Source organism: Anoplolepis gracilipes, chromosome 10 (assembly GCF_047496725.1).
Source record: "Anoplolepis gracilipes chromosome 10, ASM4749672v1, whole genome shotgun sequence".
Classification (NCBI taxonomy): domain Eukaryota; kingdom Metazoa; phylum Arthropoda; class Insecta; order Hymenoptera; family Formicidae; genus Anoplolepis; species Anoplolepis gracilipes.
Window position 1 is genome coordinate 11,607,638 of NC_132979.1, and position 12,513 is coordinate 11,620,150.

The 12,513-nt window shown below is 29.4% G+C and overlaps 1 long non-coding RNA gene across 1 annotated transcript; it reads left to right on the top strand.

The window, feature by feature from the left end:
- The first annotated feature begins 2,961 nt into the window (after positions 1–2,961).
- Positions 2,962–5,119, top strand: LOC140669905 (uncharacterized). Its single transcript, XR_012047424.1, has 3 exons — positions 2,962–3,053; positions 3,602–3,680; positions 5,036–5,119. It is a non-coding gene; the product is annotated as an uncharacterized lncRNA (long non-coding RNA).
- Positions 5,120–12,513: the final 7,394 nt, after the last annotated feature.

Sequence of the window (12,513 nt, forward strand, 5' to 3'; positions counted from 1 at the left end):
CGCGCAAACCGCATGTTCCTACCTTTTATAGTTTCCAAAATATCGATTTTTTAAAATTATAAAGTTTTATTTATTTTGCACGTAAGTTATTGTGTGTGGTGTAACAATTTTTTCGGATGGAACGTAATTTTTTTTCTTTTTAAGACCATCATATTCGTACCATGATAAACCTGTGTACGCTACAGCCGTGTAATGACCTATTGTCGTAAAAGATTTGTTTTTGTTTCTTTTATAATCTATAATGCCGCATAACGTATAATATTTTTCTGCGAGTTTAATAGTTTTTGTCAGACTATCAAGGGTCACGTTTTACGTGCAAAATAAATAAAACATTTTAATATTTACAAATTAAACGTTATAAGGTTTTTATTGCTTCCCTTATTTTATTGAGCTAAAATTAGAACTCTGATATATTTTACCAGAACTCGACATTTCCAAAATTTTTCATAAATATTAATTAATTTTAAAACTCTCTCTCTCGATAGCGGGCGCCCGCTTAGCTATCGCGATGCTCAGTCCATTCTATATGTCGATGGTCGATCCGTTCTGCGCATCCGCTATGTTTTTGGGAGGAACCAATCAGACAATTGTGGTAGTGTGAAATCTGTGAGAGTGCATCACAGAAGTTATACTATAATATATTTGTGAATATAAAACATCGAAAAATATTTAAAATATTATATATATTAAAATTTTTTACATAATTTTTTAACTTTTTCTTAATTTTTTAAAAATTTATAAAATTTTTATACCTTCCTTTATACATTCCTTTCACGGCACGAATATAACGCAGATTCCTTGAACGATTGATACGCCACTGAATATTAGTCCAAAAACATGGCGGAATACCACGTGATCAAAGACAAAAAGATCAAAGTGTCGACAAAGAGTGCCCATACTAGTTATATCAAAGAGTAATACTATGGTTATATCTAGAGTATTAAATAATAGAGAGACGCCAACTGTGTCCATCGTTTTAATTGATGCGGTACTTAATATGACGATTGCAGCGGCATATTTATATTTCGTTTTGCTAAATAATACTCTATCTGATATCAGAGAGAAGGCTTCTCTCTACTGATATTAAGGATCCGGCAAGAAAATTCCAACGTCATTGTCACCAACATTGAGAAATGAATTCTTATTCAATGTATTGGTATATGTCTGTATACGTACAAACATCATTACATTTCAAGAGAGACAAAGACGACGTTATTGTCTTTCATTGTCTCTCCTTAGTAAGCAGTGCTACCAACATCGATTCATTAACTGTACCTTAGGTGTAGATAGCGATATCCGTTTCGACAATATTTAGCTCATAAAGAAGTTATATTTCTTCGTAAAACTTTTTTTTATATATTCTTTCTATAATAATGTAGATCGTTACAGAGCCAGATTTTGCATTTTTGACTTTAAAAAATGTATAATAAATTGATTTCAAATTCAAGGTGCAGCTATTACACCTGACCACGCCACAAATTAATAGACAGATAGCCAAAGGTCTATATAAAGATGAGACCGGCATTTCTCTGATTTCAGCGCCATGCCGTAGTAGTGGCCAATACAGTAACTACTTTCCCAAGATAAAATAAACAGATGAGTCAGACAAGGATAAAAAATCCATCGCTCTAGCTTTGTCTTACTAATGATGAGCGTCTCGTTCGGCGACAAGTACGAGGTTTCACCTTTTACGCGTAGTGTTCGCGTAATTCGAAAAGGACAGAATTTCATGATATTATAAATAAATAAATAAATAAATAAATAATTAACCTGACCTATATATGTTATATATAACATGTACCTTTATTTATTGAATCTGTTTTGTTAATAAAATGTTTTATTATTATTATCACCTAAATCTGTCATTTAATTAATTTTTAATTTTTTTTATAATTAATTTAATTTGTTCTATAGTTATTTTTATGCGAGAGAAATACTACGTATATGTTTTATAATGAATTAATATATATATATTTGTGTTCAAAAATTATATTTGACCTTTAATTTTAATTTTTATTTTATTAAATGTTAACGCACATATACTCAATTGCGAATTATTGAGAAAAAATTCCTATTGTATGTAAGAGAAGTTTCGAAACTCTTTGATAAAGCTCTCGCTTGCTCTCTGTTATATCTTGCTCTTATAATGCGTTCGGCAAGTCATATACGATTCGCAAAGATAAGCAAGCTCGTGAATCATTTCCGACAAAATTTTGGAACTCTTTGATGCTAGATCATGTTACTCGTATGTTCTTTGACTCACATATTTGTTCATATATAGAATATATTAATTAAAAGTTCTATGAAATCTTTTTAGTCTTACATTATTTTTGTATATGATTAGATCATTATAAATAAAATGTCAGTTTAACATGAATAATTTTCTAATAATTTTCGAAAAAAGAAAATAAAATATATGTGTAATTGAACAAAATTATGATAACGTTTTTCATTTTTCTCAGAATATAGTAGTTTTATAATTTCATTTTTATCTAATGTAAGAAGTTTAAACATGACAAAGATTATAAAAATGAAAAATATATTTTCAGTTTCATATATTCCAGAGATGTTTAATGTTTTATATATTATTTAATATTATAGTTTTCTTAAGTTAAAATATTTTATTTATCTTTAATTTTATATTTTAAGGTAGAGGAATGTTACGTAAATTACATTTCTTTCAACTTTTCTACATTTTCACATATTTATTAATAAGTCCAGATCATATTTATTAACAACTTCATCTCGCAAATATTTCACAATCAATCAAACGTCCTTTTTGTAAAAGAATTATGCACATTTTAACAAATATATAATAATAGCGTTATCATCAGCGTTTCATATATTATACATATATGTGTATACAAAATTATGCATAAATACTAACAGAAATATAATAAAGTTTTTAATTACAGAATGGAGAAAAAAGAAATTAAAAGAAAATTAGAGTACCTGGCAGAAAGAGAAGAAAAGTTAAGTAAAAGAAAAAAAGAATTAGAAGAATTGTTAAATGAGTACAGCGCCGATGACGAGGCAGACGACATCGAAGAAGGGTATTTATGCTATAATATTAAAATAATTATACTTTAAATATTATTTATTTTTTATCATTATATTCATATATATAAAGTCTATTTTCTGAAAATAAAAATATTTATAATATAATTTATAGTAAAAACTATGCTCAGTTTTTGGCCCCGAGTGAACAGTCAGAGTTATATACATATAAATCGATTGAGGAATGCACTAACAAACTACAAAACAATAGATTATAATTGCCTATAATTAATACAGAGAAATTGAGCAGTCATAAATAGTCATAATAGTGAATTTTAGACATAGATTAAACTCAGGAGATTTATTTGTAACAAGATTGTGCCTACATAACTTTTGAATTTTCTTTTGATGCTCTACAATTCTAGCTATATCTGATGCTGTTGATCAGAGACGCCAAAAATTGAGCATATTCTATAAAATAAAACTGGACATACTTTTTTACAAAAATGTTAATCTTATTTTTAAATTCATTTATATATTACTTATATACTTAATATTATGATATAAATTTTTTTTCAAATTTATTGCAACATTCAATTACAAGAGGAAAAAGAAAACCAGCAACCAATAAATATTAACAACCAACATCGGGCTGGCGTAAGACGCGCCGAACGTGATGCGAGGTATGTTTACTAAATTTTGAATTATATGAGATATACTATGTAATTAATTAGTCATTTTGTATTATCAATAGAATATATAATACAATATAATAGTATAATTAGATATATACAATATATGCACGTTTATATTTATACTAGTAAATAAAATTAAAATAAATATAATTTGTGGAGCACATTTATAATTATGAAGTCTTGCAAAAAAATGTGTAAATTTTAAGATATATTTACATTCTTAAGATATATATTTATTACATATATATAACTCTATTATAATTATATTGTTTGTAATTACTTTTTTATAATTTATTTTATATAATTATATTATAATTATAATAATATTAAAATAAAATAATTTTATTAATCATAAATAAGACCAATCCATTATAAATATTTTATTCACATATGGCTACTATATTATATATATATGTATATACTATTATATATATATATATATATATATATATATATATATATATATATATATATAGGGTGTCCCAGAACAACCTTCCGTCCGTAAAATGACGTATTTCTGACACAATTCTAAGACAATTTTTCCTTTATCAAAATTTGATTTGAAGCGTAGTTTTTGAGTTATAAGCAAAAATAGTTAGCAAATCACACGTCGAGTATAGAAGGCAGGCAGGAGTGGCGCGGCGCACCGCGAGCGCGGGCGCAGCTGATCGTCCGACGAGTGATTACCGCCGCATGAGTCGCTAACTATTTTATCTTATAACATAAAATTATGCTTTAAATAACATTTTGGTAAAGAAGAAAATGTCTTATAATTACGTCAGGAATAAGTGTTCCTTAAAATAACATCGGACGCTGCGATCAACTGATTGCTACACGCGATGTGTCTCTCAGCTGAGCCGGAAAATCCATATATCGATCGATCTGAAGTCGTCGACGACAATGTCGATGACAATCGAAGGAGCGTTTCTCTTCTCTGTTTCTCTCACTCACTCTATCCCTTTCTTTTACGCACACACTCAAACATACACACATCGCGTGTAGCAATCAGCTGATTGCAGGAGCTCGCGGTGCGCCGCGTCGCTCCTGCCTGCCTTCTATACTCGACATGTGATTTGCTAACTATTTTTGCTTATAACTCAAAAACTACGCTTCAAATCAAATTTTGGTAAAGGAAAAATTGTCTTAAAATTGCCTCAGGAATACGTCATTTTACGGACGGAAGGTTGTTCTGGGACACCCTGTATATATATTTTAGTAGCAATATATATATCTTAAGATTTACACATCTTTTTACGAGATTTTCCATAATTATATGAACGAGTTCCAGATTTATACACATTCTAATATTTCTCTTTTTAATATATTTGTTTGCTGTTTTATAGATATAGGTGGTCAGCCAGAAGGCACGAATGGAGCCAAAAAAATAGAGAAAGAGACCGAGAAAGAAGGGAAAGAGAAGAACAAATGATAAGAAGGGGTGAAAGAGAAATAGCTAGAGGAGGAAGGGGAAGAGGAAATAGAGGAATAAGAGGAAGGGGAAGAGGAAGTGAAGAAATGAGAGGAAGGGGAAGAGGAAGTGGAGGAATGAGAAGGGGAAGAGGAAGTGGAGAAATGAGAGGAAGGGGAAGAGGATTTGGAGGAATGGGAGAAAGAGGCGGAGGAAAAAACCAATTTATTTTTTATAATTTTTAAGTTTTGTTGCAATATATTATACTATATATTAGATGTATGCATATTATATAATATATAATAAATAAATTTTAAAAATAATTCTACCTAATTTTTTAATGTGCATTTATTATCTTTTTATTTTTTGCAGATTACTTGTAGAAAATCACTTATTTTTAAATTTATTTGTCATTTAATATATATTATAAATATTATTAAATAAGTAATTGTATTGCATCCGCGGATGCAATCAATCTCGATATCTCGTTTTCACTTTCAAACTTCTACACTCAACTAGCTCACAAGTAATTAACTGACACTTCCTCAAAAAGTTAAATAACTTTATGCAAATAATTAATACAGTAATTAACAAAAAGATACACATTAGAATCAGAATCTTTCTTATTGTTTCCCTCACAAGAAGAAATTACGGTTGACTAATCACCGATTTTGATCTCTTTGCACATACTTAATCTAGATGGAAAATAAGCTGATCCGTGTCCGAGCGTTTCGTCCAATGCGTCTTATAAGTGATATTTTTTATACTTGAAAAAAACGATCGATAGTGTATGTAGTAAATCATAAACTAAAAGATGCTATTGAGTAGTATCGTATAGCGTAATGAGTGAGCGCGAGACTAGTAATAGGGAGAACACAGGATCGAAACTTACCTACTTAATTTTTTTGTTTTTTTATTTTGTTATTTTATTTTTTAACTATTTTGATGTAGATATAATATGTATTATTTATTAGAAATAATTTTTATTTGACATATATTTAGGTATACATAAAACAAATCACTTATTTTCTAAAGTCACATATTTTTTATATTTATAAAAAATAAAAATAACATTTCATATAGTAAAATAAAATAATAATATTATGTACAAAAAAATAATAAAAAAAGTAACTAAAATATAATATATATATATTTATAATATTACAAACAATAATCTTAAAGTGTCAATTGTTAGCTGTTTATAGAGCATTTCCAGGAGACGCCACGTGGAGGCCAATTGACACATAACTCAAAATTCTTTAAAATATAAATATAATATTTGCTAAAATAAAAAAATGTAAATATTTTGCACCTACAATTAATATATAAAAAAAGTAAAAAATTATGTTTCAATTTTAAAAAATTCAGAGTTAACTATCTCCCATTTTATTCGATCCGCCATAAGGCCGCGAATTTTTACATGTTTTTTACTCGTACCGCATTAAATGCCGCGAGTAAATGTAAAATAAGCCAGATCGTACCGCTCGAAGAGCCGCGATCGTTTTACTCGTTCCGCATTAAATGCCGCGAGTAAATGTAACATAAGCCAGATCGTACCGCTCGAATGCGTCGTCTACAATAGCAGCAAGTAGTACAGAGTATAGAGTAAGCAGTAAGCAGTACGAAATGAGATTCATTCATTTCGTCGGGAGTAACAAAATGAACAATACTTTTATACTTTGTATTGCTTGCTGCCATTGTAGACGATGCAGAAGAGCCACGATCGTTTTACTCATTCCGTATTAAATGCCGTGAGTAAATGTAAAATAAGTTTTAGATCGTACCGCTCGAAGAGCCGCGATCTTTTTATATATGTAATAGTGATTTTACATATGTTTTATGTTCTTCAGTTTTTGACATTTTGTCTTTATTTCTTTTGATCTTTTAGATGTTATATTTATTTCTTCTCTTCCTCCATTGTTATTCTTTTTTGTAATTGCATATATCTTGACTCTTAATATAAAGTCTAACATTTGAATTCTATGTGGATAACACTCGTTATTCTGGTTAAACCAATCTTCACCAGCATGCTGGACGTGCTTTACACAAATCTCAAAGAGCTTTTTCTTTACATCTTTAAAATGCCAATACGTCTTGTAACTTAAATTTATTGCTTCAAGTTGTAGAGTAATAATCTTCAAAAATGAATCTGTTGGCCTTGATAGCCATTCTATTTCAGGATCATCTTCGTCTTGATGTTCATATTCACATAGCTGAATATAGATTTCATTGTTTAATTCTTCCATCGGTGTTTTCAAATTTTTTTCACGGCAGCTGTCGCACTTTGTATTCTTGTAACCGTAACGAGCAATATATCCTGCGAAATATGAAATTGCATTTCTTTCATATGCCTCTGAATTTAAATTGTTCTCCTTGTTGGTCTTTGTTATTTCATCTGAAGAGTCGGAATTCTGTTCTGAATATTTAATAATTTCTTCAAAGGCTGTCGCAATGATATTATCAGAGTCGTCATCCATTTCAGTTAAACAAATAAATTCTTCTTGTAATGGAATATTGTTGTTTTTTATTTCATCATGAACTACCGGTGTACCATCCGTCAATGAAAATGTTTCTTGACAAGTTACATTTCCTCTGTCGCTTCCATAAATATATGCACTTGATAAAATATGCCGCAACGTTAACCGTACCATTCTGGCAGTTGGATTACGGTTGAATCCTCCACGTCCTCTAATTTTTCCAAATGTATGTTCAACAGAATCTTGGTTGCATAGTGCAGTGGCAAGCTTGAAATCCGGATAATGTTGTTTGATGGAACGATACGTTGATAAAATTGCTTCCACAGTAATAATCATTCCATCAAAGCAAGGAGGTCTCGATATCTTGTTGAGGGAAGTACTCCACTTCGAACACCATTCAATGAAAGACGTTAATAATTCTTCAACCATTGCATTATCACCGTTATCATCTGATAACGGACCCTTTTTTCCTTTCCAATTATTTATGTGATATACATTCATAGCATCTATTATTTTATTCATTTTGTAAACAAATTCCGCAGATGCTTTCCATGAAGAACTTTTTAACGTATTAACCTGCTGTTGATATTGCTGCAGCAAATCTTGCACTTAATATTTGAAATGCTCTTTTCACATTCATGAATTCAAAATTGTTTGGGTAAAAGTGTGCGTAGGTAATGTGATTCAATAAATTTGAAGTATTTAATTTTCTGTCAAATTGCCATGTTGCAAATAAGTCGTAAAAAGACATAATGATTTCGCTATTTACATAAATATACTTATGAGATCTCAACTGGCTAATTAACCGTTTGATAAGATGGGGTCAATCAAAAGAAGCAAAATAAATTTCATTGTTTAATGAAAAAGACAGTTCATGTGGAGAAATTTTCCAATTATTAAAAGCTTTTCTATTTGCTCCACCTTGGTTACATGTGATTATCTGTACATTTGCCCCTACTTTTTTTAATTTTTGCAAACATATCTCGGTGAGTTCAATAATCTCCTTATGTGTTGAACTTTTAGTCAAAAAGTATGCTACTATTTGCCGCCAAGGATTTTCTGCATTAATGCTATCAAGACAAAATAGTAGAATATGTCCCGCTGGTTCATTGCTTCGTCCCAAAGGTCCGAGATCTATCAATGAGATCATATTTCCGACTATATTCTTCAAATTTTTTTATCGACATCTCATCAAATTTCAAACAACAAACTGTTTGAGAAGATGGTAGTTTAGATAAACTTTCTTAAATTTTGGAAAATATTTCCTCGCAGAATCCTGGTCGAATTTCTGTTTCAGAAATCCAATTTCTGACAGAAGATACTGATGGCAGATTTAATCCAGCCTTTCTCATCCGTGAATATCCACTTGCTGAATAATAAAACATTTGTTTCGCAAGATCTTTTTTTTCTTTTGTATATTCTGACGTTCCTTTATGTAATTGAAGTTTTATCATTGTTCTCGCAAGTGACCTTTGACACTTCTTTCCATCCAAAAATTCATTAACACTATGTTTGCAAACACTCTTTCTTTTTCGAACTTCAGAATTGCGACGTTGCAACATAGCAATGATATTTTTTTGTTTTCTTTTTTTTTTCTCAAGAAGTTTTTTTAATCTCAAATTTTCTTTCTTTAATTTTTCGATTTCAGTGATTTCATCTTCGTTATACATTTTTTGATGGGCAGACTTCTTTTGCAGTTTTTTTCGCTTTTTTTGCACATTTGTTTTTATTTCCACTTCTCCTTGAGAGTAATTGTCAATAAATAATGGAAATAGATTTTCCTTATTGAGCCATTCCTCGTCGTCTGTGAAGTTACTTCCAAAATTGCATAAAACTTCCTTTCCAGAAGGGTAACACTTTTTAGTTGTCACTGTTATTGCGACTTCTTCATTTGTGTTGTCTCTGGTACTTTCTGCGGTGTCTATTTAAAAGTCGGTGTAATCGACTTCCATCGGAGTACAATCTCTATTATCTGATTGTGATGAGTGGTCAACGACATTGTCCTGTATAATTTTTTTAATAATTCCAGCTGTTTCTGCAATGCTTTTATCATTGTCTTCAGAAATGACAGAAAAATTTGCAGTCTCCTTTAAAACCCATGGTATGGGATTTTTTCCAATATGTAATCTTGTACGGCTAATAAAATCTTCTTTATTAAAATGATCCGCACATAATCCTGCTTTCTGAATTGATGCCGGGGACCACTTAAGCAACTTTTCATTACCTGTTTAAATACATTAGATTTATTTAAATATTATTTATGTACGATGTATACACTAGGAAAAAACATTACACATTTCCAATCACATTGCGTAAATGACTTTAATTTTATTAATAAAATAATTTTTATTAAAAAATGTCATTGAAACTTAATTAATTAAAAATTTTATTGTTTTTTAATGTATGCATACACTCTGTTATTGTATTGTAATATATAAATAAATATGTAATGTCTGAAACAAGTTATTTTTTTCGTATTTTCCATAAAGAGATTTAGATTTAAATAGAATTTCAAGGAAATGCCGCGAACTTCAAAATACAAAATTGAATGAGCTACAGTGTATTTGATAGGGAGAGAGCGGGAGTCTAGGGTATAAAAAAAGTCTAAGATGGTTTGGGTGCATGGTCTTAATTTATGAGAAATTTGTATATAAAGTTAAGCATTTGCCGAGCTCTGCTCAAGTACTTTTGAAAGCGTCGTTAAAGCATGGATTGCCGTGGCTGACAAGGAGAAGGCGCGAAATTAAAGCCACTGATTTTGATCGGAGATTTTTTCTAGTATAGTACTCTATTAGAACAGTATTTGAGTAAAGGCGTAACCTTCAGCCGTTTTCGAGAAAATTTATTTAAAAGAAATATGATGGATGGTTTTTAATTAATCAATTGTCATAATTACGATTATCTTTCTAATTAAATATTATTCGATTTATATCGTATTTGGTGTCATTTTAATCACAAAAATTTCATTAATCCATTAAATTTATTTTCAAACCGATAAAATACGAAACAAAAGTTTGAATTTTTATTTTATAAGATATTTATATTTTAGATAAGATAACATCTCCACGAGACTGGTGAGTCGTCGAAAGCGAGAGAGAGAACAAATAAGAAGTAAGCGAGATGAACGACATCAAAGGGTTCCGAAGTCTTGCTCGCGAGGATTCCTTTATCCATTGTTTTTCGTATCATATATCTCACTACAGAAAATAAAACTTTTTTTATTTTGCCTTTTATCGATTTGAAAATAATTTTAATGGATTAATGAAATTTTTGCGATTAAAATGACACCAAACACGACATATATCGGATAATTTTTAATTAATCAATAGTCATAATTATGAATATCTTTCTAATTAAATATCCGATTTATATTGTATTTGGTATCATTTTAATCACAAAAATTTCATTAAAATTATTTCCAAACCGATAAAATGCGCAATAAAAAAATTTTATTTTTTACATTAAGATGACATATTATACGAAAATTGTAGTATTTCCCATAATCTTACAACATCTTACCACAAATGTTTATTTATCTAAAAACAAATTAATTTGTTTATTTATCTAAAAACAAATTAATTTGTTTTTAGATAAATAAATATTTGTAGTAAAATTATATACAAAAAATAAAAAAACGAGAAAAAAATTGTAGCGACGGAAATCTAGTTCGCAGCGTGATAGATACGGACCCAAATACCCAAACCACACCATCTTTACGTTGAGTGCTATCAAGTCACATAGAAAAATAGAAAAATAAAAAATATAGAATAATAGTTGTTAAAAAAAAGTTGATATCGCGTAGTCTAGTAAATATATTTCTCGTATATTAAACATTTCCTTATATTATATTTTTGACAGAAAGCATTCGAATTTTCTTTTAATATATGGAACAAAATGTTAAAAATAAAATGTCAATTATTAAAAAAAACTGTAATATTTATTTATTAATGTTATAAAATATTCCTAGGAACAAAAAAAAATAAATTACACAAAAATAAAAGAAAAAAAAGATAGTTACATACGGCGAGATTCGATCCAGGGATCTTGCAGTTACAAAAGAAGAACACTACCAACCGAGCCACCGGGGAGTTTCGATAATGTTTCATCGCAACGTCTTAAGAAATGCAAATCTTTAACATATTTTTTAGACGAATGCTTGAGAAGCACATTCTCTCGCTTTAACAGAACTTGTTTCTAATTAAGTACTACACATAAAAAAATCCTCGTTTGAATCGGTGACCACCACGTCGTATACTCCCCTTGTTAGAAGCTAAGGCCTATGCACCTAAATCCTTTCAAACTTTTTATACCCTCGACTGCCCCTATCGAATGTACTACAGCTCATTCAATTTCGTATTTCGCGACATCTCCTCAGTATGTACAACATGAACAAATTTAGTACAATCAAAAATTAGTATAACGCAATTATATTTAAATCCTACACGATACTACCACAGAAATTCGAAATAAGGACATTTTTAACAAAATTATTATATTGTTTGTTATTTTATTAAAATGTATTTAAAAAGTTTAAATTATTACATAAAATTGCTTGAAATTTTTTAGACTTATCAGTCATTTCTTTGTTTTTTAAAAATAAAATTCAGTCTTATTTATTTATTGTTAAATATTTTTGGTATTGATTTTTTACTTACCGCAGATTTTTATCCAAATGTCAAATCTGATATCAGTCCTTTGTGGAAAACGAAATAGTTTACAATTCTCTGATTTGACATTATTACAGTTTTTATATGCACATCTGTCAAATACCGTAATCTTTGTCACTATCCATTTTGATTCACGAAAATACCTGAAATAATCTGAAAAAAACAACTTTCCGGCCGCGAACAGAAAAACACCGAAAAAGAAATTTCGGCGAATTTTTACTAATCTCGTGATTTTTTCACCACACTTAAAAAAATCACAAGAATAGTTT